General features: G+C 43.7%; 1 protein-coding gene across 1 annotated transcript in view; it reads right to left on the bottom strand.

Annotated features, from left to right (window-relative positions):
* The window catches only part of TAFA4 (TAFA chemokine like family member 4), an 82,380-nt gene extending 59,924 nt beyond the window's left edge, over positions 1 to 22,456 (bottom strand). The window contains exon 1 of the mRNA XM_035546990.2: positions 22,396 to 22,456. The gene's annotated coding sequence lies outside the window, so the exon portion shown is untranslated. The remainder of the gene's footprint in view (positions 1 to 22,395) is intronic.
* Positions 22,457 to 27,936: the final 5,480 nt, after the last annotated feature.

Genomic DNA, 27,936 nt, shown 5'->3' with positions numbered 1-27,936 from the left:
CTAACAGAGCTCTCTAGAAAATACAGGAATAACTAAATTTCAAAACAACTGTTGGACAATGCAATTGCAACAGAGAGGCAATGACCCAAGGACCTGAAGCAGAAGCTCAGCCATGCTTGTCATATGGTGTATTTGTAGCTGCACTGAGATTTGAGAAAATATATTCTGAAAAGCAGGATCCTCAAGCTTGAAAAGCGGCATGACTTGGGAGTCACTTAGAATTTAAGCATGAGAATTGTGAAAGTCTTATTCAAGGCACAGTGCTATGCACATCATTATTCCACTGGGGAATCCACCCGTGCAATTTTTGTGGGTGCATGCTGTATTATGTGAGGGGGGGGAAAAAATGTTTGCAATAGAGAAGGTCATTTATCTATTTATCTGCTCCTTTAATGAGTTCAGCTACCATGTCTTAAGAGAGCAGCTCCTTCTAACAACTCCTCTGGGAGCAGTGGCCACACAGAGTTATCATGCCCATGAGAGCACCCAACCAGTCTGGCACACACTGAAAACCTCACAAACGCCCTTATTCTGCACTACAGAGCCGGTCACCCCATTGCAGCAACAGGATTCTGCACTGACAAGAGGTACATGACACCAGAAGAAACATTGGATGAAAGACGGAGGCCCTGAGACTTCCCTTTTTCATCACGAGTAATTTGTAAAGCTAGTCAAAAAATCACAAGAGTTTGAGCCAGGTTCTGGTATTCATAGCATGTGATCAAAGAGAAGAATTTGCCAGTCACTGGAAAAACAATCATAACCTACCTTCCACCACTGAAGGCAAAGCCTGTAAATATTACTATTGATCAGAGTAGGACTATTTTCATCAGGATGCATTGCATTGGACATTAAATATCTGCAGAGGCAAGGCCTATGCAAGCTAACGCTGGAACAGATAGTTCCAAGGATTTAACATTCACAATACACGAGCAATTTGCAAAAGAATAATTCACAGAAGACACAATGAAACCATACTAAAAATTACAGTATATCAGAAATGGATTTTATGTAATGCTCCAGGTTATGTTACAGCATATTGACATGTAAAACAAATTAAAACAGTTAACTCATCTTACTACCTTCCACTGATAATTTTTTAATTAAGTCACTTATCTTTATCTACATATTTAAGAATTTAGATCTTTCATTATTCATCTCTTAAAGAAAATCGATGTTGTCCTGATTTGCTACAGCTCAAACAAGCAAGCAGTATTAGCTAAGATAAGACAGCCTAATAGAAAAATAATTCATTAACTTTATTAACAAGCCCTAAGAAAATGCTACTGAGCAAGTTTTCCTACTCCTTGAAGTCTGAATTATGAACCAAAACTTAATGGTGTTCAGTGTGACTGAAATACACATAACAGATTTTAAAATATATATTTGTAAATAGAATAAGAAAATGGGAAAACTATTAAAAACTATTAGAAGAGTTCAATAATATGTTTTAGAGAGTTCATCCCTAATACTAGGTTATATTATAAAAACCCACTATCAAAAAGCTTCATAGTCAGGAATGAATTAAGAGACTGGAAGCTAATCTATAGCACTGGTTAGATGCGGGTGTCTAAATGCCTGTCCGCTGTACAGCTTCGAACTATTTGCACATCAAAACAGCCCCTGGTTTTACACTTGGGATCCTAAAGCTTTATAAAAGACACCGTGAAAAGAGTAAACTTTGAATCTCGGTTTCTTGAGAAAGCAGACTTTTTCTAGTCATCTTAAGTGTCCTTTTCTTCTCAGGGTGACCTTAACTTTCAGATTTGTAAAATGGTTTCCTCTTGTGTTCAACCCTACTGTGTAATAAATTTTAAAAATGACTATTTATCTTCTTTAATATATTAGTCATATGTAGCAGGAGAAGCCTCTGTGGGAATTTTTGCTATTGAGTTTGCTCAAGCTTAAGTCAATGCTGATTTAGAAAAAATAACTTACGCTTAGTAACAAACAATCATGAATATATTTATTGGAATAACATCTTTCCATTCTCCCCCAGCAGCGTGTTTAGTTTATCATTTGCAATACTATGTATCAGTGTATATTTACAGTGACCGAGGCAATTTAAAAGCAATGCCCATCTTACGTTGCCTATCTTATTACACTTCTACAAGCCTGATTCTCTGGTATTTGGAAAACAGATCTGATGGTTCAAAAAAATGTAAATGAAATGCAAATTACCCAGGCAGGTATAAGTTATATTTATTTGTGAAAAGCAAGAATCAGTGCATTGCTCAAAAATCGCCTGTTGCAAAAGTTATATTTAAGCAAGTTTAAATGTTTCTAGATTTTGCCTCGCTAATCATGACCTCATCTGCTTGCACCATGTAATGACAATAATGAATAAACATGCTGTGCTTATGAAGAACTAGAACCTAACAAGCTGATCAATTGTTAATTCCATAAAGTGACTAAAACGTGTCTCTACTATCAATAAGTAAATCAGCTTCTATCTGTGGGACTAATGCACCTTGTACATATCCTCCAGCTACCCTGCCCTTCTCTATAATAATGTAATTATCAGTTTGGTCATACTTAAGTGCAACCTGAATGAGATTTATTTTATTCTATTTTTGTCTTGAGGGTGGAAAAATAGAAGGAAAAATTGTTTGGCTATTTAAAGACAGACACCACCATTTGTCTGGAGGTTACAGATTTTCCGTTTGCCCTCCAATTAGTAATGCACAATTATTCACTTGAAAACCAATTATTTTAAAATATTATTCTTAAATCCTATGGACTATTATCAGATAGCCACTCCAGAGAAGGTGTCCCTTTAATTATTAAAGTCCTCTGCTCTAAGCCTCTGTAACAAAGAATTTGAGCAAAAGACAACAATACTCATTAACTGTAACAGAAGATGTTACTTCTGTAGAAAAAAGCATTTTAAACAAGATCAGTTTGGCTTTATTCAATCTTTAGTTTTTCTCTTAGATGAGGAAAAAACAGAAGATGTACCAGTATTTCAGCCGTAATACAATAATTTATATTCCAAATATGCTAATTACAAATAGCTGTCCCTCTCGAGTATATTTCCAAGCAAGATTTAACAGTAATAGTTCATTCATTGCTGAACATTCTCTTCAAGAAGCACATGGAAAACAGGAAAGAAAAAAAGAGTTTTGCTCAAAACACCCGATTTTCTTCTCATTTCTACAGCCATCTGCAAAGAGGCTGGGTAGAGGCAGCTACCTGTTCATCCACCCAACAGCACGGCTCGGCTCAGCCCAGGGCACAACTAGAGAGCAAACACAACCTGAAGCATATGGTCGGTGAACGATGCACACCGGCAGGGTAAGTAATTGTATTTAATGTTGCTGCACCTTTTTCAGTGCTATAAACAGTAATTATTCTTGGAGGTTTAGGGCTTCTTCGTCTATTCTATTGTTAAACCTAAGTATATATCACAAAAATACATTGGAAACATCTACAGGAAGGAAATGTTCTGGAGGGAAATGCTATTAAGTATGTGGATAAGCTCAATAGCAATTAATTTCTAACAGTTAACGAACCAAATGAACCTATTCATTTCTCAGGTGGAATGTTATACTTATTCTGCCAGAAATTGCCCTGCTTCACCTCAGATCCATCCCTCTGTGTCAGTTCGGTGTAGAAACAGGGGGAGAATCCTTCTTACCTGATACTCCCATAAATTAAGAGAATCCGTGCAGAGTTTTAAAAGTAAATTTTCTAACAAAATTTTGGTCTTTTAATTGTCCCTAAAAAGAAACATATCTATAACTATTCAAAAGCAGAACAGATCATTTTAGCAGCATACCAAAAATATGGGAATAATTCAACACTAAAATACGTATTTTGCTTTTTCCCTCTTCATCTCCAGTTAAACCCATACACCCTGGAACTGGTAAATATTTCCACAGTCAAACTGCTACTCCAGCAGTACCTTTCAGCTAAACAAGCCAATGTCAAATACTCTCTTATGTTCTTACAGGTAAAGGATATCAATGCAAAGGTTCAAAGACGCTGTTTCACTGACTAATGTAACAGGAATACACACAGACAACAATCTTTCTATATTCCACAGAATTACAAATCCTTTTTCTCAATTCAGTGGCCTTTTTTATGTGCAGGTCCACTTGCTGCTGTGGATGTACGTTTGGGGAAATTTTTATAGCACTTGACTTCTAACCACGGTGCTTCACAGTCATTACAATGATGGTGCTCCGTGCAAACAGCAACACAGTCAACAGGAGCCCACCAGGCAGTCAGGACAGTCTTTTACAGCTACCTGTATTCATGCTGGACCCATTCCACTGAAATCACTAAAACTTTCAATGGGGTGAGACAAAGCTCTGTATGTGCAAAGAGGAAAAGGTTTAGCTTCATAACAACACTACCAGCTGACCAACATCAAGCTCACTGGCTCGCTGCGTCCCGATGTTCCTTGAGGAAGGAGCAGTGCTGTGGCCCCAGAGACAGGTTTCAGCGCTGACCAAGCCACAGCAGCCTCCTCTCTGCTCACCTCCACGAGCAGGGCCAACGAAATTCCCCTTCCCTGCACAAGGCACAACCCAGGGAGCATCTCTGAGTAATATGGGGCTTGGCCAGTTCCCCCCAGGAGCTGATAATACACAATGTGCAGGTGGCAGTGGAAGCGTGCTGCAGATCAGCACAAAGATCTCCTTCACGCTCTATCCCATGTTCTAGGAACAGGGCAACTGGGAGTCCTGAATACAGCCCTGGCATTGACAAGGTCCCTGGCAACAGCCAGAAGAGGAGATGACAGCAAAGATGACTCCTCCTGCCTTCCTGATATTCACATCTGTCAGGCATTTGTCAGGAAGATGGAAGGAAGGAAGCAAGGAGTCAAGCTCACGGGCTGCCTGGATGCCCAGCGAAGGGACCATCGCCAGCCACTGCAGCTTCTCTATTTCTCTTTTAGAATCATAGGGAAGAAGTAGCCCCAAAAACTAATTTAAGTAGAGCATATCAAACCCACAACTGGTGTCCAAAAGTATGCTTCTGTCAAAGACCACAACCACATCTGTTTTGTCATTTAAACAAAATAAGAAGTTTCATTTAGGAGTCTAAGTTAAATTAATTTTGTTGAGAAATTACAATATCAATGTATTATATTCATCTCTGAAGTAAGACATTTCTCTTCCTGTCTCCGACATTATTAGCATGTTACAGTGGCTTAAATTAAAAAAGAAACATTTATTTTATCACCCTGATATCAGCTCACTGCAATATAACATTTCTGAAACAGGAAAATATCACAGCTTAGCATCATAAATTCAATACTGCAACAAGATAAATCCTTCCTATTAATGTAAACCGCTGTACTTCACAATATATCTGTATCTGCAATGCACTTCTATTTGCTGATCAGACTATCATAAACGCACATAATTCTCATTGAATAATGGAAGCAGCAGAGAAATCCGAGGGTAACTATGCTCTCTAGACTAAAGCAGCCACAGCCTGGTCCTTCAAACAGATTCACTCATGCAGGGATGCGCCCGCTTGCAGATGGCAACATAAAATACCCTGGTCTCCCCAACTGGAGTCTGGGTGACACAACAAATGACATCGAAGTACAGTCCTTAATTACACAGGCTCAGAATATACGCTGGAAGCTTTATTAATTCTCAATATATATAAATCCAGGAGATGCACTTGTGAAAGACGAGGTACCCTATCAATTAAGAGAATTTCCAAATTTTTCATTGAACACCTGAAATGACTCATGAAAAAAAGAAAGTCATTTAATTTTGTTGAAAAGAAAAGTCACTAACCATTTGATGTTGCCTACAACAACTGAATTTTCTCCTTTTCCCCTTTACACTCAGATTAACACTCTGAAGCTGATGCCAAATGCGAATTTGGCACGTAGTTTAGGAAATGCAAACACATCAACTAATAACCTGAATTATGCAAATGTGAACCTGAGATTTGCAATGTGTGTTAAAAAGCTAAAACAAGTTGTGTGAACTGGTTTATCCATGCCCAGGCACTACTGAAATGCGTCTGGTTTAGTTGGCAGTTTCTTGCAGACTGGACAAAAGCCTACAAATTCTTTAAGAGTTAAACCATCAGTGTCCTGCTCTCTCCTTTTACTTGGTCAGTCCAGAAACAACAAGTCACGCTGGCCCCAGCTATACCATAACCCTTCCGTTTTTGAAGGACGCAATGCACACAGCTAAGGTGTGCTGCAAGCGGCAGGTTGGAGAGCAGAAAGGGGCAAAAGCTCTGCATTGAAGGCTGGGGACTAAGTTCTTTAATCGGAATTTCACCACCGTGTAACGCTGAGGCTGGAAGTGCTGCCACTTAATCCTTTCTGCTCATGGCACCTGACTTGTTATTTTAAAGGAGGGAGGGAGAAAAACTGGTGCTGCGCAAGGGGAAATATCCTCCAAGGAGAAAGGCCTGACCCCACCAGAGTTTTTATTCCACAGATGTTCTCTGTAAAGTGTAACTGAAATTGAAACACAACAGAAGGGCAATAAAAACAACGGGTCACCTTTTGAGGCACAGAGATACCTGATACTACTTTTCTTCATTTGAGCTTCACTCTGGAGCAGTTGCACTGGCTCTGAGGAAGTCAGCCTTTCAGCTAACAGCCTTTCCAAAGTAATCAATGCAAAAAAATTAACATAAACCAAAACTGGTGAAATCTGCAGCCCTTTGTTCCTCTGTATAAGCCTTTGTAGAAAAGCAAAGAAGTCTGGATTCAGTGACATAGCCCAGTAGAAATCCCCATAGCTTGCAAGCATTCAGGATGCTTTGCCACTGCAAAGCAGCTCACGTTGCACTGCCTAACCTCAGGTGAAAGTGTGCTGTGATCTCCTGATCTACAGGGCTGGCACTGGCTTCAAAACAACAGCTTGCATGACGGTTATCAAATTTTTAAAAGGGAAAAAGAGATGCTGAGGGAGTTCTCCTAGTAGACCTTGAGAGGGGGCAAGAAGTTCCAGGGCCATAAACTGTGTGAGTGAGACAAGAAAAATGCAGTATATTGGATGATGAGCACACATACCAAAGAGCTCTTTATTCTGAACACTCCTCCAAAATCCAGGACAGAGCAGAATCCTCAAGACTTTCCTCAGGACACTGGAATGAGGCTTAGCTCTGAAAGGCACCTTGCTGCTCCGTGTTCATATTGATAAGGAGTTAAAAAAAAAACTTGTCTTTGAGTGTTCTTAAATATTAATATTTGAAACAAAACCACTACTTGTTGTAGTTTAGTTTGAGTTTAGTTCTAGATTAGGGGCTTGATTTTCCATTGGCCAGAGTTACCTGGTATTGCAGGACCACAGTAATTTCAAGATTTCACAAGAAGTTTTATTCTCGATGAACCTGATAATTAATGAGTTTCCACCAAATATTTTAGTATTTACCTCTTAAATATACATTTTTTTCTACCACTTGAGCCGTGCTGGCCAGATTTTGCCCTTTTCATTCAAAGCCCAGTCCTTAGTTGGGCATCTTGCCGGAGAAAGGACAGCAGGTGTTGGCCCCGGATTAATAAAAGGTTGGCATGGGGAGATCAAGAGCTGCTCTGCACAAGTACCTCCAGCCAGTTGCCAATTCAGATCTAATCCAGAGCAGTCACCTCTGGGAGGCAATTCCAGGGAGCGCTTGCATGGCGAGACGTATGACTGGGAGAGCTGGTGGATTTAATCTAGTTCTTAGGAGTAGATGTAAATCCCAATGAAGCCAGTAGGAATCTTTTCATGCAATTTAAATCATAAACCAGAGCTGGGGCAGCCTTCTAGGTAGCTGAGCAAGGATGACATGGAATACGTGGGCATGAACCCAAGCTATCATCTCTGCACCTTGGCAAGGCAGAAAAGCTCTTCAGTGTTGGACTGAAATCTATCACTAAGCCTCTTGTATTGTTTTGCATGTGTTTTTCTTGTATAATTAGGAGCTTTTAGCTAACAGAGTACATCAAATCTACACCTTCCACAAGCACTAAGTCACTCAGAAAAACAATAGCAAACATTAGTGTGAAAGTAGAAGGAAAAAAAAAATCTGCTACCATCTTATGTTTAGATGATGCTGTAAGTAATAGCATTAACAAAAAAAAAATCTATTTCACACAGATGAAAATCATTACAGTTCTCTAGAGACCCTCTCTCTCTGCAGTAACCCATGTCATTTCCTAGCCAGTAAAAATGTGCCACGGGATATCAAAAGACACTAACATTTTTCTAATTTTAATATTCCCCTAATCCAATAATGGCTTGTTTACTGCTTTCTAATTTAAAGGTAATTCATTAGATGTATCCTGTCATGTTTTATTGGTATTGAAGGCGTAAGAACTGCACACACCTCTGAGGCTTGCCGGCCATACTGCTAATATCCTGCGTGGTTCCCTCAATATAAATGGCTCTCGGTGCAGAGGCAATGGTAGGGGAGTTCACCTGCACCTGCTTATAAAGTATCAAAAAAATATATTAAGACTTTAGCAATGACTCTGGACCAAAAATTTACGTTCAACAGTAAGAAGTCCAGCGAACCTGAAGAAGACATTTAAACCGGCACACATGATTTGTGTGCAAATCTTGGTGATCCTGACACAAAGGGTCTCGGGCAGTCTGCGCTGAAGCCCCCGGCTGACCTGCAGGGACTTGAACAAATCTGCTGTGAAACGATGATGGTTAAGGAAGCAGAAGTGTCCATTTCTGGAGGCAGGCCGTGCTTAATAACACCTGCTGTGATCCTGCAAAAGCTACCCAAGGCAGCTGAGTTTTAAGTAGCCCTACAGCAACGTAGCAGGGACAGAGGCCGAGGGCTTCAGAGCTGCTGGACCTTGGCGGCATGGAGGCGCCGAGGTCCTGGGGTGGAGGTAAGAGCACATCGAAGATCAGCAGGCAGGGGACACACGCTGTCCTGCCTGGGGAGCTGCAGCAGCACCCACCTGCCTGCACCGTTTCCCTACAACTCCTCCGACACTGAGTCCGTGCCTACCTCCAGGTGAGCAGCTCTAAGCGGTGAGGAAAGGGAGGCGTTTAGCACAGGTAAAGCCGCTGTGCTCCAGCACGCTGTTCAGGCAGCCTTCCTGCCACAGGGGCTGAGAAGACTTTGGCTGCTTATACGCTGCCAACAGCCAGCTCAGTCACACCATAACTATCGATATCAGCAAAGTGATATGTCCTCCGCCAAGAAATGAAATCCTTGACCCACCAGACTAACCGCACACACGGGGCTGTTTAACGAGCCCTGCCTATCCCAGAGGGGGCAGCGCAAGGAGCCCGTGCTCGGAAACCAGCCCCGTTGGCCAAACTTGGGCTGTTCCCTCGGAGCAGGGCAGCACCACCACGTCAGTTTGAAGACAGTTTGGGTCAGTTTGGGTCCAAACCCACCGCCTCATTGGCTGTCGATGATGTCATGCCCAGGCATTAATCCCCAGTGACTGCAGGTTGAACATCACGCATCTCACACACCATCTACATAACGATGACGAACGGGAGTCTTAGAGGAAATTACTGGAGCAGGGAATAATGCAACTTGTTGAAAGAGGGAAAGTAGCATCTCTGAAATGATTATTTCCAGCTTCTATTGTCCAAGTGAAGTTGGTGGGGTCAGGAAATAACGCGTGTCTCACTGAAAGAAGTGGGCATTGTTACTGCTCTATTTTAAAGAAAGTAAATCTTCAACATCTCCCACTCAGAAAGGTAAAAGTGCCAGCAGCGAGAAACCACCTGATGTGGGAAATGGAAGTATTTCAGAAGCTGTAAAATTGGTAGCTGAAATTAAAAACATTTATAAAGGGGGGTGGGGGGGAAGTGATATCTGCAAGCGAGCTTGTCCGATTGCTCATGCCGTCTGAATGCCCCGACTCGCTGGAGTAACTACGGCAGCGAATTAATTACCGGACGCGGGTACAAACGGGCACTGGAGCCTCTCCCGAGCCCCGGGAGCGGTGCAGCCCGGCTCCCCCCATCGCGGTGCCGGAGCCGGCTCCTGCCCAGCCGCCGGACTCGCCCCGGGCTCGGCTGACAGCGGCGGCACCCAGCCGGCCCCAGGCAGCCGGGGAGCGGCTGCGGCCACCGCAAGTTCCCGGGGGGCTGAGCTCTGCCGCCCCCCAGCCACCACCACCAGCACCCCCCGCTCCCCTCCCCGCTCTGCCCCCGGCGCCGCTTACCCGGGGGGGCCGCATCCAGCGGAGCAGCGCGGCCGCCTCCCCTCCCGGGCTGCGGGGAGGATGCTCCGCACCGGCTCCGCACCAGCTCCTCGGTGCCCTCCCCTCCCCTCTCTCCTCTCCAGAGCCGGGTGGCGCTGCCCCGGCTTCTCTCCCCCCTGCCTCCCTCCGCTTCTCCCCTGCTGCCCGGTTCCCCCCCCCCCCCCGGCGGATCCTCGCCGAGCCCTGACCTTGTTCCAGCTCCGGCGCCGGGCTCTGCTCAGCCGAGGGATGGGGAAGGAGACGTCGCTTCAGCTCGCAGCCTGCCCGGAGTTGGCAGCATCTTTTGGAGACGGCCGCAACTTGAGCGGGGGGCAGAGGGGCCGGGCCGCAGCCTCCCCCTGCTCGTGTCACCGTGCGCCACGGTCCCGCTCGCTGTCAATAAACGAGCGCGCTCGGAAATGCGCTTGCGATGGAAAAAGTGCAAGATGAGGCTGTGCTGAGAGCAAAGCCGCGTTGCAGCAGCCCCCCAGCAAGGCAGCCCGGCTCTCGCAGCACTTTCCGCGCAGCCTTCCCCAACTCACTGCGCGCCCTCCGCTCCTCCTGGAGCCCCGGTGCCTGCTCCAGCGGTGCTGGCCAAATACACGCTTCAGCGGGAGCCAGGTGCTTAAATACGAGGGAGGGCACTGCCTCGCAACAAGCGACTGCAGAGCTGAATGCAACCGTGGCCACGCTCCCTAAGTGCTGTTGCGATACAAATCGCCGCCGCCACCCAGGACAAACAGCCCTCAAATTGGAGGAACCACTGGCAATGTGCTGCGGGGAGCAGGGCAGGCTGCTTCTAGCATGCGATCGCTATCGGCTACGGGTTTGGAATTGCACGTTCAGCTTCCAAGTTGGCCATGCGCAACTTTTTTTAGGCGTGCATGTGAAAAACAGTAGAAAATCTCAGTTGCTTTTAATACCGCAGCTCACTGCAAATTAATAAGTCAGTAGCAGGTTCTCTTATCGTGGATAAATCTGTTTAGCGTGGAAGAAAGAGTCAAAAAAAAAAAAAAAAGTCTTAGCTCTTCCTCATCTCATGTTAGAATAACCCAGCTAAGCTCTCAGTCAACAGGAGTTACAAAACAGTCCCAATAGGAGGGAACAAGCCCACAGCATCAGATTACTTTTCTCCACGCAGTCCTTACCACCCTCTTGCTCCTGACACAGTCACTCCCCTCCAGTCTTTACTCCAGACCTCTGCGAAGCCAAGAAAAGAGGAAGAAAAAAGGCAGAGAAGGGAAGGAGCTCCGAGCTTGCACAAAGGGTTGTGAGACGTGGATCTGGGGAGATAAAGGGGGAAGGAAAAAAAAAAGGGGAAAAAAAAAAAAAAAAGAGAGAACTGGATGTGCTGGCAGCAAAGGGAAAGATTTAGGGGCCAGGAGACACACATCAACAGGAAAAAAAGGTCTGGTCTTGCTGCCTGGGGAATAATTTGTTGAAAACAGCCTGACCAGGACATCAGACGGGGATTATGTAGGATTAACACCCCCGGTGTGTGTGGGTAGAGCAGTTTGCCGGCACGGGTGCTTTTACAACCAAACTGCTGGGCTGCTGGGGATATTGCGCCCCTGTCCTCGTGCTATCCTGTGCTCATGTTCCCCTCCCCAGCTGCCTTCATCTCAGGCCAGTCCCTTGGTCTCAGTTATCCCATCCAGACAATGGAGACGGCCACGTTTCTTGTGCGGGGCTGCTGTCAAAATGAATTAAGAGATGTCCAAAGAGTACTTTGAAATGCAGATATTATGCTCACTAGTTTTAATGCCTCCAAAGCGGTCTCCAGATATCTCTAAATCCTCAAGATATCCCTGATCAATTCCTGTTTTACAGATGAGGACACCGAGCAGAGGGACGAGTGCTTTAGCCCATCTCTTTTATGTCGGGTTCTGCAGGTCCCCCGACCTTGCCATGGCTCAGGCTCCCGGTTTCCAGCCCACAGTGACTGAGCCTCATCCAAACCCCATTTTGTTGGGGATTTAGCACAAGCATCACACACGCAGAACATCCCCACTGGATTTCTACCCCAGCTATGTTTCTCCCCATATGTTCCTTCATAGGTGTGCTGGGAGGGAGCAGGCCACAGGAGCTCCTAGTCCCCAGGCCTGTGATCAAATTATCTCTCCCTCTGTCACACATCCTAATCATCACAGCTGGCGGTCATGCCAACAATATTAACGCTGCTGAGTAGCTTTCAGTTTTGCAATTAGAAAGGTTTTCTGCTTCCCGCAAATAAAAAATAGGCTTGTACTACTTAACGCTGCATAAATGATACAGATACATCCAGGCCCATGTTACTGTCTCGTTGAGAGGAACTGACATTATAAGTGCTGTAGATATTTTAAATCTTTTGAAGATTACAATAGTTACAAAGCTCATTATTTCTAAACGTGTTTATCCTTCCCCTCTTTTTTGTTTGCAAAATTAGGCAATGTGCAGTTTAAATAAACGGCTATTGTACTATTAAACATTGATTAAAGAAAAGAGTTCCATTTAAATTATTAAGTGGTAAGATAAAAGCATCCCTTCTCTTTTGTACGCTACTTTATTCAGAAGTCAAACTTCTGTAGTCTCACGGAATGCTAATGAATAGCATAATAATGCACAAGGGCAAGAGGGGGCTGAGTAATTAAAAACAGAGGCCAGAAATCAAAGGGCTTGAAATATACTTACCAAAATAATTCAATTATACATTAGAAACCTGGGATAATCAAGACACGTCCCACGGTTTCATTCATCATTATGCCCCAATTTAATATCTCTACCGGTTCGCTATATGCAGGAAGCAGCAATTGGGACTCTCACATGCAGTGCTCCAGCTGAAGAGACAATGGCAAGGCGCGCTCGGGTCCCGTTCTCATCACCCTGCACCTTGGAAATGGCTTCACTTGGCTGAGCATATTCTCAGTTAAACTGATTTCTGGGACTATTTTTAGGCACGAGTTATTTCTGTATTGGTTATATATTCATTTTCTCTTCAGCTTTGCAATTAATTAATTAAAATCTCCACACCCACCATTTTAGCTTCCCCACAAACTCGTCTCCCATCTCTCTCCTTGGCTTCACCTTTTCTTGTGGCTTCAGGCCCTGCTGGTTACCCACAAAAAGCTCTGCCGTGCGGTGCAGCAGGTAGGTTTATTCAGCACACCATGCATTTAGCTGGGATGGCGCCGTGAGCCTCTCAGGTTTTCACATAACACAAGCTTGGGTCAAAAAATTCTGCTGTAGCTTCATAACATCACCTCTCTTACAGGTCACAGAATCCCTGCACCGCGTTTCACAGAAGTTCCAGTGCCACACAATAAAATAAAGAAAAAAGAGCCGGTCTGACCTTGTTTGGTGATTTTGGAGACCAACAGAGGATTTGTGCTGCTTTGTGCAGTCTTGATGCAATAAGCAATGATAAAACCTAGTCCCATTGGCGCTGGTGGCAGCTTCATGGAGGAAACTCCAAGTGACACGTGGTCAGGAACCATGGAGAAAAAAAAAAAGAACAAAAAACAGAAGTGAAAAGAAGTTCCCAGCCAACAAAGGATAGCAGTGTTGCTCACAAAGTTTGCAGACACACAAGTTGTTCCACCCCTCCTGGCACATAATTAAGGCAAAAACAGACAAAAACTGTTGGAAACAACACAGGGCAGGAATTTCAGCAAAACCAGCACTCAGTTGGGCAGTGGCTTCCTGAAGAATTGGTCCGATTGTCTGATTAGAATTTTTGAAGTTTTAAGCAGAGACACTACTCGTTGTCCCTAATGAGCGCAGGAGTCAAACAAAACACTGCTGGGCTTCACAAGCCATCAGGAGCCTGTAGGCCAGCGTAGGTCGAAACATTAAATGACCAAAAAAAAAAGGGAAATGAGAGTCTCAGGTCAAGTTTTCCAAAACCAGAGGTCTTAATTAAAACGAAGGTTACGACTTCAGCAGATGGGTGCTGTTTAGCAAAGCCCCAGCTATTACTGAGATTTGCTGCATCTTCAATTTAGAGCAAAACACCGCATGAGAAAGAGCGAGTGTGCTTTAGCCACTTTGTGACAGCAGCAAATGTGGCTGTCGCATACTCCCCAGCCCTACCAGCTGCATTTTCCTCAATCAGAAATAAAGCTCCTTTTGAGGTGTTTCAGCTCTCCCAAAAGATGTGTATGCACTTGTTACAAAGGAGATCATTAAGACCAACCAGCCTGTAATGTGAGCCTGAGCAGTGTTTGCCAAAGGGGAAGAGGGAAACGTACAAATTAAGATGGATATAATTTTAACATACAGCGAAACAGAGAGCAAAGTACCTATGTTTCACTATTTTTCTAATGAGGAATTCATTTTTAGAAGGAAAGACACCAACGCACATGTTCCTTGGTTTTGCAGGGAGGTGGACGGAAAGGGGGGAGCCTTTTCCAGGTGCAGAGCCTGGGCTACGCAGGAGCCCCCCTGCTCAATATTCGGTGCCCAAGTGTGGCGATGAAATACTCTAATAGATATCTTAGTGACATCCTTTTTCGAGAAACAGTCTGGGGCAGTAATTCTAACAGGACAAGTCAGCTGTAATGAATATCTTTCCTCAGCGCAGATGGGGCCTCGCTTTACTCGCATGCAGAGCTCCTTCGACTTCGTAAGCCTACACAGAGACGAGAGCAAGTAGCTCTGGCCTCTTATGTTTACCTGCCTTAAACAATGCAGTGGCAATCAATAAATGAACTTCATTTCTTTTAAATATGCAATTACATGAAATAGATTATAGAAGTGACAAAAACCAGAGCGACTCCACAAACACAAAGCTGGGCTCTGATTTCTATCAGTACAAGATCAAAGTAGTGTAGTTGCTCATTTACAGCTCAAAGCTGCATTATTTTCCCTAACTCAGCCTCTATTGCCAGCCAAGTGAACGCTGTAAAGCAGAAATAGCAAGCCATCTTGATATTTCTTCCCCAGTAAATAACGCTTTACAAAGGAGGGGGGAGATCTCCCTTCCCCTCCCTCTTTCAATTCATTAAGTTCAACTGTGATAACCAGTGAGGCATACAGAGACAGGTTAGGTATCTCTGCCTCTGAATATTTAATTCAGCACTAAACGTAATGCACAGCATCCTTATACCCTTGTGAGTTCAGCAGCCAATATGCCAATGAATATATCCTGACAATAGTGATATTTTCTGCACTTTGGAGGCATGAGTGACATTTGTTCGCCACATATGTTACATCGGATGCTGAGGTCTACACTTGTGAGAAATTAATCAGAATCCATCTGTTTCCTTCTCGTCCTGGACAATTTCATTACAACTTAACCAAAGATTATAGGATTCTCATGGCTGCGCCCCCAGCCCCCAGCCCAGTCTTGGTGTTTCCATACACGACGATTAAAGCTGCTTAGTTTAAGTAAGGTCAGAAGCAATCTTGCTTCCTGTAGGGAAAGGCATAATGCTCATGAGCAGGGTCCAAAATCTGCTCTAAATTATGTGTAGGCAAATCCAGAATATCCCACCTGACCCAAGCAGGGTTTAGATTTAGCACGGAGCAGAACCTGGGCCTTGATCTTCCAATGCACGTTTCTGGTGGCTGGTTTTGATTGGCATTAGGCTTCAGATGGCATCAAGTCACTCACGCTGCAGGTTCCCTGTTACGTTTTCATTTCCCTGTCCAGGGAGTCAGCAAAGGGGTGGCTCAGCCTTCCTCAGGGGCTATTGGATATTTTGCTAATGTTGGGAAAAGAAAGTGCTAAGAATAAAAAAATAAATAAAAAATAAAAACCCCAACTCCCTGTACTTGCTTTGCAGCTTAGCAAATTCTTTGCTTATTCCTTATTTAATTTTACTTCTTTAATTTGATGTAATAGCAAGGCAGAGCTGGACATATACTGCTCTGACTCAGCTGATTTACAGCCCTAAACATTGCACAGCGATGGCTGCACTTGCTCAGAAGGAGGCTTTTCTCAGAGTTCTTTGGACGAGGCACAAATGGCACCAAAAAAAAGCATAAATATCACTGGGGATCTGATACCTGCTTGCTAGGTAACACTTGTAGCCAAGCCTACTGACATGAGCCATCCTGAGTGACAAAGGGGCCAAAAATATGAACCACGAAGTGAGGCTTCCATTGCAGGAGCTGTTGACAGAGAGGAGCTGAATGGGAGGCTGGGGAAAGCTGGCAGGGATGGCAACGTGCTCCGGAGATAAGGGGAGGCTGACAGGCAGCTGCAGCACCCGGGGTCCACGCGTCAGGGAGGTGAACCCTGAGAAACAAAGAAACCAGGGCCCCGATCTCGCTGCTGCTGACAGCAGCAGGAGCTTCACTGTTTGCTGAGGTGGGATGGAGCATCACAGCCGGGCTGCCTGGCAGGTCCCATTGAAGGGGGCAGGATCCGTACCTACGACCAGCCCAAAGCATTTCAGCACCTCACCCACCAGAGCTTTCGTTCAGCCTTGGTGCAAGCAGACAGAGGTGTAAGGTTCCCACCAGCTCCGGCAGGACCGCTTGCCTCTTCCAGCGGGGAGCTGGAAGCTGAAGGCAGACGAGATCTGCAAAGCAAACAGCACTCGGACAGCCTGAGATTGGAAACGGCATGAAGGCTCCCTGACCCCGCTCGGAGGTGTGCTGCCTTCCCCGCTTCGCACTGCTATTATTCCAGCTGACTTGCAGATACCCGATAGTTATTTTTGAAATGAAGGTGCATTCAGATCGGGCTGTCACTGGCTGTCTTTTCAATCACGAGTCACTTGATCAGATGGTTTTTTGCTGTAACGTAATCACATGATGCCAGGGCTTTACACAAGACCTGTATTCTAGCTCCAGTGCCGGGCACTTCCTTGCCAGAAAGACAGCGACGTGTTGGGAGAAGGCTATAAAAGAAAAGAAAGATCTTGCATAAATTAGCTTATGCTATTTATAGACATGGAGAGCAGTCTATCCATGGGACCATCTGCTAATCTATGTCCCATGGCAATTAGAGTCAACATTTCACCACATCTTCTCTAGCAAGGGCTGAGATTATGCAGTGCTCTTCTTTTTTTTTTTTTTCCTTATAAGACCAGCCTTACATCTGTGCTGTTTTGTGTTTCTCTCCAACTTTCATGACACTTCCTATATCTGCTCCCCGAGTGCCTGCTACGAGAAGGGGAAAACCCAAAAAGTTTGTTTTATTACTGTGAGGTTGAGGGGCCAGTGGGTGTGAAAGGCTTAGTTTATTTCATTGATTCCCAAAAAAACTCTACTGTTTTAATAAAAAGAAAACAAACATTGTGCAGTAATGTGATGAATTAACAGAGCGGAGTTTATACAGTTAAGTCTCTTCAGTGTTCCTTGCTATGAACATCCCACGTACATTTTCAGAAGTGATTTATAATTTTCAACACTTTTTTGAGCATCCAAATCAAGATCCTTTCAAAAAAAAAAAATCAAAAAATTTAGCAGATGTCCCCCCATTTTCTTCAAAGAAACTGAAAGTCTAAAAATTAAAACATTCAAACATGTTGTTTTGGAAAACATGCAAAGACAAACAAACAACAGTATTTAATGTATAGCTTGTATAAATTTTAAATACTAGATAATTTTCCAAAGTAACTTGCAGAGCAAGGCAGTGCAACTTGAGCTTTTATCTTTTTATACACAATACATTTTTATTACTCTATATAATTTTAATAATTTACACGGGCACCATCAACTGCATTCACTACATTTAGCAACAGGAATTACTATAAAAGCAAACAAGAAAATATAGACAATTCGATTAGCAGAAAGACTTGCCAGAAAGGCAGCCTTACAGCAGGATCTAATACTGAAGGATTCTCGCTGATGTAAAAGATACTATTTTATGGAAAGGGAACTCAGACACACGTCGCACAGACTACCTTTTTTTTTTTTTTTTTAAATTGACCAAATATATCAGAGGCTTTCTTATCTGTTACACTGCTCAATCAGCGCAACACCTCAAGCAATGCTTCATCTCCATGTTGTAGCTGATATTACAAAATCTTTTTCCAGATATGGGGGTTGGGGGGGAGAAAGTCATGAAAATGTTAGGCTGTGACACAGCCAATTGCTATCCATTTTAGTCTGAAAGTTTTCACAGTACCAAGATATTTAGCAGTCACGTGAGAAGAGAGATCTCCACAATTTGTGCTGCCTGAGCTGCTCTGTATGGGATCAATCCCAACCCTGATCCTCCTTCCCCTTCTGGCCTCCCCAAAACTTTCCCCTCTCTAGTTCCTACTTCCAAACACGGATGCAAGAGCTCTGAGTTACCGAGTCTCACGGCCTGAGACCGAAAGTGCTGAGGATGAATTTCTGCAACCATGACCAAAGGTCTAAACTCTCCGCTCAAAACCTAAAGGTTATTATGCAAAGTGCTGGAGGAGAAAAATTGTTTTAATACCTTCCCTCAGCATCTGAAAAGACATAACAGACCATTACTGGCTACGGATATAACATATACAAAGTATACTATGGCATAGATCTAAGTATTTGCGGAACGGTTTTACAGCCATTGTTGTCCATTCTTGCACATTAAAACCCACAAAGAGATTTATTTAGAGCATTAAATCATTTAATTTCTCTCTGGCTAGATTTTTAACTATTAAAATATTCATCATGCACTCCAAGAAACTCAATGCCAAGTATTTATTTTATTTGTATAGCCTTTTAAAGAAATAGCTTTAAAATATCTTCAGGTGCACATCTCTGCCTTAAAAACACTGAAAATAAGAGCCCGTTGTAAAACACCAGAAAGAAACAAGTCAGCCACTGCTGAGACCAGAGCTCTGCCCAGCAGCCGTGGCTGGGAGGAGGCTGACTCCACAAAATGCAGTGCCTAGAACTGACAAAGCACCTTCTTTCCAAAGTTACAAGGTAGTTCTTGGGGTGTCACGCACGTGGATGCAACCTCTCACTGCCAAGAAGGCTGGGGGAAAAAATCCTTCTGTAAAGTGGATATTTGCATCAAACCCTCCCTTTTAGGTTTCCTGATGAACAACGTTTTTTGTAAGATGTTTGGCCAAGGAAAAAAAAAAATCACCATTTTCTGTTAGTAAATCCTCTCCCTCATCTTGTCACCCTCTCTGACTGACAGGATACCCCAGTCCGAAATGATGCGCAGAGGCCCCAGCCGGGCCTGCAGCTCATGAGCTCATCCCAGCATCATTCCCTGGCCAAGAGATGAGCAGCACCACCGAGACCCAGCCCATCTCACCCTGGATCTTTCACTGTGGTGGCAGAAGAAGAGCTCAAGCATCTCCTGCCCCGAACTACCTTTTCGAGAGGGCCTCTGATGGAGACCGAGGCCACGGCTGGATGCCTGCACACCCCCAGCCCCGCAGCCCCCTCGGCTGGAGATGCTGAGTGTGATCAAACACAGGCTGGCAGCCGTGAAGCTCGGTTACGAACTGCCTGGGAAGAGATTACCTTTGGCTTCAGGAACATTTCTTTTAAGCTGAAGAGAAACAGACGCCTCCCCTTCTCCTCTCTGTGAAGCTATTCTTTATGCACTGAGCCAATATCATGCTCAAACACCAGTCGGAACCACTGTGTTCCTCTCAATATTCCCACGTGTGATTTAACTTCTTCCACATGCAAAAACATAGTTCAATCAGCCTTCCTTCTGTTTCATGTTACAGAGGAAGGATTCAAAGAACATGGCACAAACTAGACAAACTATACTGTACTCCCTGTGGCTGCTTCAGAATCTCCTTCACCAGCTCTCTGGCCACCATGACTCCTTGGAGGACAACGGTAGGGAGCAGCTCCAGTCAATTTCATACACAATGTCATGCCATTGCTTCTCTTTCCAAAGGAATTTCATCCTGTATATATATATATACACACACACACACACAGTATATACACATACATATATACTGTGTGTGTATACATATATGTGTGTATACATATATATATGTATAAATATGTATGTAGAAAGCAGGAGAGCCTGTTTACTGTCTACAGTCTCCAAGGAATAAGGGATGTGCTTGTACGCAGTCATTCCACCTGTTTTGTTTTCTCTCCCAGACACTGAGATTAATGCAAAAAGGCAAGTAAGACCGCATTTGTAGACACTGACTACATTATTACCGAACACAGAACTTAACACCGAACGTCTGGGTCATTTAAAAGGTGACACACGTTTGTGAGGAAACCCACTTAGTTTATTTATGGACAACACAGAGACACTGGATTCACTACGTCATAAGCTTTCCTGAGCAAAATGCCCCAGTCAAGGTAAAGTAAGTGAAGACATCTTGCAGCTGGGGAGGAAGCTTTGTCTTTTTCAACAAATTACTTGCTGTATGGTATATTAAGTATCATTAATGGACTTCATAATCTGTACTGAAATATGACCTGCTACTTCCACAAACAAGTCTCTTACCTTTACCACATTTATTTCCTCCAAACTCTTTGATTTTCATTTAATGTTTATCTAAAAGGCTAAAGACCCAGGCACTCAGCTCAGCTGCATTGACATTGTCTTTTAATTAGCAGAGGTCACTTAATGCTTTTAGTACAATCAACGGTTGCTTTCTTTCCATGATCAACTGCAAGAGCATCACAGTTAATGCAGACTGATTAAAACTTGAAAAATCCTTTAGCATAGAAGTATCCCAGGACATAGATAATCAAGCCACTGCATGTAGATCATTTTCATTGACAGCTTTGATTGCCACTCCATTAGCGTGTGGCCGACAACCACTGCGCTGTATCATTTCATAGAAAACACCCTAATTTCTGCAGCACCACCAGGTCCCAGGAAGAGCAATTCAGGAGCAGCGGGTAACATGGCTTTCACCATAAGACCTACAATGCTATGGGTGAAATCAATCCCCAGAGCTATCTCCAGCTGCATGTGTTTGACATCCTTTAAGTGCCTCCAAAACCTTGTCTCAGAAGAAGGAATACAAAAATTAGCGTTCATAAAGTGATTAGTAAGTGGCGAATAAAGCTCACACTGGCACATATACCCGACTCACTGCTCTGCCCTGCCTCTGAATGCACATCTAAAAAACATGACCAGCCTTGTACTGTCTTGCAAGTACAAAATGTTTTCCTTGTACATAGGTGAAACTGGGAACCCTGCCTCATTTCAGTGGGAAAATAGAAAATAAAAAATGTATCAGCTCTTTGGAAATAGGGACTATGTCAAATTTAAAGCACCAGCAGGTCTTTTTGCAGCAGTGTCACTGGCCCTTTTAAGAGAGACGGACTAAAAGCTATAGGTAAACAGACTCATCTATTGCCTCTGATTACTAATAGTTTTGTTAATCCTTACCCTTTAGACCCGTGCACAAAGAAAATTATTCCAGGAAACCAACAGTAAAAACTCCTTTATAATCCCTGCATTATATTATATCTGCTACTGAGTTCTCAAAGTCAGTAAAATCAGAGGAGCTCTTACTCTGTCTGTTACAAATTAATGAAGGCTTCTTAGTCTTGGTAGCTTTTTATTGCTAGACAGGGAGCATATGTCAGAAAACATATGGCACCCGACAAAACCAGGATGAACCAGACCAAAAAAAATACAGCAAGGATTTCTATTTAAAAAACAATTACATAAAGCTCCATTGGAATGGCCACATACATCCACAAACCAGCCCTTCTCGTCTCCTGTGATGCATTTAGGTTATGAAAGGATTTTGTTTCACAGGAAAGAATTTGAGACATAAGGAATGCAGGACAATTTTAAATTAAACAGAATGGCTATGGCAACATCTGCAATAGATTGGTTCCCTGAAACACAATAGAGGAGATAACAGTTGTCTTATCTATGGTTTGGTAAATAATTTCTCCTACTTCAAGGGTCATTACATCTTCTGCTCTTTCTGTCATTTGTGATTCCTCTGAGGGGCTAAGGAATAAAGCCTCCACAGGTGCTTAGGGTGGAGGTGAAGGGCTCTAAATAACAGCTCTAAATAACAGTCCTCGGTGTAGCCATGCAAGACAAGAAACCTCATTCCTGTCCCAACTCTCCTGCATCAGACACCAACTTCCAGCCCTGAAAAATGCAGCATCTCCCTACATCAGATTTAGTTGGAAGTCAGCGACAGGAGCCATTAGGGAAAAGCTTTCCTGCTTTCCTACATCCCCCAAAGCTCCACAATCCCCTACAGAGAGAAATGAGGAGCTTGTAGGGGAGGAGAAAAAAAAAAAAAAAGCCACCAAAGCACAGGGGCCCAAACTGGTGAATCAGGAGAAAACCCCTCCTCTCCTGTCGTTAAGTTTGGACTCATTGGGTGGGGATAACAGCAGCCAAAATCCAATCCCCATCGCTCGGGTAACACGTGCGCATCACTCACCGGGGTGCCGCCAAACGCTTGCTCTGGGAAAGCTCTGGGCTGCCCTGGGAGCAGCGCTCCTTGGCTCTATAGCATGCTGATGTTAAAAGAAACCCATAGGTCTGCAGCTGGAGGCTGTTTCTCTATTACTGGGGGGGGAAAAAAAAAAAAAAAAGATTTAAGAAGAGGGTCACCTTAGCTTAAGAGAAGGAGGTGGAGGAACAGCAAGATTTAGTGTACAAAGGTATTGAAACTAAAAGCCACGGAGAAGGCGAGGGGTACTTTGATTAGGCACAGCTAGACATGCAAGTGATGCACAGAAATCTCCTGGGAAAAAGTCAGGACAGAAGTGACAGCTGGTCTGAAGAAATAGCATTTTGAGATCCAAACCCCCGTCAGAAAAGCCCAACAGTATGGCCAATAAAGAAGTTCAATAAAAATGGGCAGGCAGAAAAAGGACACAAAATACATAAATACGTGTTTATTCAATAAAGAAATGGAACAGCAAAATTGAGCAAACAAGGCTGCCTGGTGATGGGAGACAGCCTGATTTATTTGCCTTGCTGAAACCCGGGAGCGTGGAAAACACAGCGGGGAAACCGTGTTGTCTCGGTAGGAATTATTCAGCAGAGGAGGGTTAGGTCATGGCGAGAGCACTTGAAAGAGCCCCTGGGAGCCAAGTCTCCAAAGGAAGGAAAAAAATCACAGACAGCACCTAATGGATGTAGATGGACCAGGAGTGTTGTGCTATTCGCTTGAGGGTAGGCAGACAAAAAGTTGTTTGGGTTTTTGTTTTATTAAATCTACGAAGAGTTAATAATAAAGCAGTAGTGACTTTAATTACCTGCCTGCAGCTGATTACTGCCCTGCCGCAGTGACGAGCTGTCTCTTAGCAACTCACAGCCAGCTTTTGGAAAGGCTCCGACCAGGGACAGAGGCTCCATCTCCAAGGGACAAAAGTTTAGTGGTAAACTGTCCATACCTTTTGGTTTTAAGGGCCAAGGACATTGCAGTGATGCAGTTTACCTTCCATAGGAAGGGATCACACTAAAAAATGTGGGAATATGGATAGGAATCGAGTAGTCTTGTCAATGAAAATAGTCAAATCTTGGATTTGTCACTGGGGATACGCAGGCATTTCTGGCAGAAGAGAGGTGTGGAATTATAAACCAGCCATGACTTTTTTCATTGCAGAAAAAGTTGATTATTTTAAGAGCTAGTTGAAAGTTACACACATCACGGTGAGCAACATGTTTCTGTAGAGGAAAACTGCATCTTTCTGCAAGCTGATCTGCAAAATAATAAGGGAAACTCACCTACGAATTGTATGGTCTTTAGAAAGGTCCTGGCAAAGGTCTGTGGATGACCTGAAGTATCCAGGAGAGAGAGATTAAGTACTGCCACAGCTCAAGAACTGGTAAGGAGATGGGCATAACCAGTTAATTTTCAAGAGGATCAAAGGCCTGCATCACCACTGATGCTTAATGAATTAATGAGCTAGAAAAGCACATAAACAATAAGCGTCAAATACCAGAGAAAAGCCAGAAAAACTCCAGAGGGTCAGGCAACTTCATGACCAGACACACAATTAAAAACAAAGAAACACTGATGCAGCCCTACTCGTGTATACATAAGTACTTTACCTCATTCGAAACCACTTCCACCAATAACTAGTAGCGACAAAGAATAACATGAGATGGAGTTGCCTGCAAGAGCTCTGCTAAAACTTTCCTCCGTGACGTGCTGGCTGGAAGAGCAGCTAACAGCAGAAGCGTCACTGTGGGAAATGACACCAGCCCCACCTCTGATGCGGTCTGAGCACCACTGAAGCCCCTGGATAGGCGAGCTGTGGATTGCAGCAGGGCTGGGGCTTCACTCAGCGTGCCCACGGCCAGCCCCATTTGTCATCTCAGACCCGCAGCAAAGGCGAAGTGCAGCACGAAATAGAAGTGGTCCAGGTCTGGTTAAGTGGAGACAAGTAGGAGAATTAGTAGAGATACATATGCAACTGCCTTCAGAGGGAGAAAGCCAAAAAGGTTTTAACAGGAATTTTAAGAAGGGATGGACAGATAAGCTGGAGGACAGCAAAGCTGCAAGGAACAGGCTGTACTTTCATCAACCTGCTCTCCAACAGGTTTTCACCCACAGATGGATTTGGACAAGGATCTGCAGCTGCAGGCTTTTTGTCCCTCTTCATTTAGATGTCCCTAGACAAAATTTGGTAAGCAAATCACTCTTCTTGCATTCAGGAGAAACCTTGCTGTACAGCAATGCTCTCGTGCAGCAATACCTGTATCCTTGTGAAAGCTGCTTTAACAAACTGCTCTATTAAAATACCTGCCGACAGAAGAGTATCAGCTGTGTAAATATGATATTGGAGAGTTGTTAGAAAGTAAATACAAGAGCAAGTAAACATTGTTTTATCAGGAGGGGACTAGACACAGAAAGCTCTAGAAATCAGCAAAATTGTTTAAGGTTTGCAAAACGTCAGACAGAAAGTTTTAGCTGAGTACTGTCAGTGGGACCTGAGATGTCCTCAGCCAAGTCCCTTCTGCGGAGATCGAGCTTCTGCCACAGACAGGGCTTGCATTTCAACTCTTGCTTCCAAAGTGACAACAGCATCCTCAATTGATGTCATTGCATGAAGCTAATATTAAATGCTTTCAAATCTGATCAATAAAACACAATTTACGTTAAATGACCTGAGAGCTGTCAATTTTTATTTTTTTTTTAATCCTCATCTTACTCAAGAGCTCCTGACTCAAAAGGAAAACATTATGGTTATTAAGTAATGATCGATTTATTACATACCATTCAGAAGTGTGTTCTTTGAAGCATGCATTAAGAGGCCTAATATTCCCAAGTTTTTTTCTTTGGGTTGAATGTTAAAAACACCAAATAGTTAAAAACCAAAAGAGTTTTGCAACCAAGGGCAATTGGAACAGGATTGGAGTATGTGTTCCTCTTAAATACTTAGCTTTTTAAAAAATAAAAATAAATAAATGTTGTAATATTCTGTATTGAACTAACGACAGTTTTCTTTCATTAGGGAAAGTAGTGCCGAGAACAAGCAGGATGCTGCTGCACTCCCCACGCCCTGTGGCAGCCCTGCCTTACCGATGTTACGCACAAGAGGGATGGCACGCGTGGCATCGATTCAGACGGATCGCTCGCAGGAATTTGAATCCAGGCATCGCTCAGACTTCAAAGTGCGCAGACGCATTCTTCAGCAGCAGTTTTCCCTGTTGAGATTTAACCAGCTTCATGATTAGGTTTAACATGGGAAATACTTGGAGTTCCACGTGCACCTCCACCAAGTCAAACCCCTGCATTTCACCCACACGGATTCGGCCACCGCTGCAGGACAGGGAGCACTGGGACTCCAAGGTCCCAGCAGGAATGGGGTTTCCATCCACCAGTTCGTACTGAGAGCAGGCTGCCTCACCCCCCACCCTACCTGCAGGGCCACCACTCCACTTCACTTTGTTATTTAGTAAAGTTCCTGGACATCAACCCACGCTCAAGCATCGCTTCAGCATGTACTTGGGTGCTTTGCTGGAGTACTTAAGTCCTGGCTGCCCAATTCCTTTCACTATAAACCCTCTGCTCCTCACCGAGAGGGCAAAGGCAGTGAGAGCCCTGCCCGCTGCCTGCAGGAGAGCTCCTGGCACAGACGCAAGCAATCTGGTAACCTTCAGTGACTGGGGAGGCGGGAGCTTTGTAAAGGAGAATCCAGGCTGCCTAAATAATGAAGTAAGGGCTGTCAAAGAATGTGTATGTAGAAGGGAGACTGAAAGTTTAGACTATGTTAGACCACAATAAATGTACGATAAGAAACCCTGAATACTTTACTAAGTATTTGTATTTAGTAATAAAATATTTTTAAAATATATAAAAAATAAAGTAAAAATATTTACTTATTTACTAAGATGTTTAGCAAAAAAAAGTTTTACATTTCTCAACCCCCACTGGGTCCCACATGGGAGCTGAGGCCTCGGCTGGTCAATGAGTTTTGTGTTTGTTTTTTTTCCCCCCATCCCCATTTCCATCTGGACTGAGGCATCTTTATTTAACAGCACCCACTCTGTCTTTGAGGTTCGGATCTCTTTACACCGGAGACAAGCTTGCTTATTTTTCTGACACCGCTAAAGTTCTTGCAGTCATAACAAACTAAGAACAGCCAGTCAGCTTGACAAAGACGAAGTGATAGGTAGGAGGCATATTTCATTACACTACCAAGGCTTTGGCGTGGTAATTGGTGAAGAAACAATCCAGAGCTGTCAGCTCAATACACACGCCTTTTCACTGACTGACGTGCTGAGTCCTTGATGGGGTAATGAATGATGTCCAACCGCAATCACCGCTGCTCTTGCATCCTCCTATCTGGTGTCCTGGCAAAGCCCCGAGCAGGACGAGCATCAAGCAACCCTCACCGCCCCTCAGCCGCCCTCCTGCACAGCTAAGACCCAGGGAGGGTTCCCACACCCGACACATAACCACCAGGAGAATTATAATTATCTGCAGGATGCAAACATCAAATGCCAATTTTTATTTTGCTGAGCTGTTGAAAGCTGTGGGTCAGGCTGCAGGCAGAGAAATCAGCTCCACCAGCTTTGACCAGAGACAAGTGGCAATGCAGGGCATCTCATCCCTGCCCCAGGCAGCCCAGGTCAGCTCAAAAGGTTTTCAGAGCTGCAAAAAGAAGTCAATCAATTCCATTTTAAGTGACTGACCACGGGATAATTTGGTAAAGGGGTAAACTGTAATGCTCACTTTTTTTTTGTTTTTTGGTAAAATCCAAAGTCCTCAGAGTAACTGTTGTTGGTGTTTGTTTTTTTATAAGATAAAAACTCCAACCCACTTCTCTTTTTTTTTTCTATTTTCTGAGCGTCAGTGGTCTGCACTTTCAATGACACCAGATGTGTATGTGAACATACCCACAGATATACACTTGTGAACTAAATGGGAGAAGTAATTAGGTTGTGAAAGGCACATGACATCGCATGACCAGGTAATACCATTGCTTAAATGAAACTCAAGACTTTGCAGCAGAACAGGAACTGTGTCAACTGCTAAAAAGTGACAGTTTGGAACAAAGTATTCTTTTACAAGAAAATGAGAAACATAATTTTGCTACAAAAGATCAACTGAAAATTATTTTTTTCCAACACCAAGTTGCTTAAAGAAAACTTGCAAAAAATATTCTGATATTACAGCATCCGAGTATCCTACACTAAAACCTAAAATCTCCCTAGATTAAATTTTCCAGGCATTTCCTTCCACAAACAGGAAGAGGGAAAAACAAAATCCTCACCTGCAGAAGCAATTGCTTTATTGTCCTCCTCTGTGAGCTGACTCCTTGCATTTGAAATTAGATTCCCTTTGAAGAGCCAAGACAACATTCGAAAGGGCTCTAGTGCCACCTACTGCACTCTGCTAAAATACGTAGTAAATACTTTTCTGCCATAACTGGAAGTCAGATGTCCAGCCCAAGGCAAGACTTTTACAGTTGACAAAGGTCACCAGGAAGAGGAGCAGGCACCTTCGTTAATGTTGTAATCT

Source organism: Cygnus atratus, chromosome 10, assembly GCF_013377495.2.
Source record: "Cygnus atratus isolate AKBS03 ecotype Queensland, Australia chromosome 10, CAtr_DNAZoo_HiC_assembly, whole genome shotgun sequence".
Taxonomy (NCBI): Eukaryota; Metazoa; Chordata; class Aves; order Anseriformes; family Anatidae; genus Cygnus; species Cygnus atratus.
Note: the sequence above shows the minus strand (reverse complement) of the source record. Positions and strands in the feature narration are given on the sequence as shown.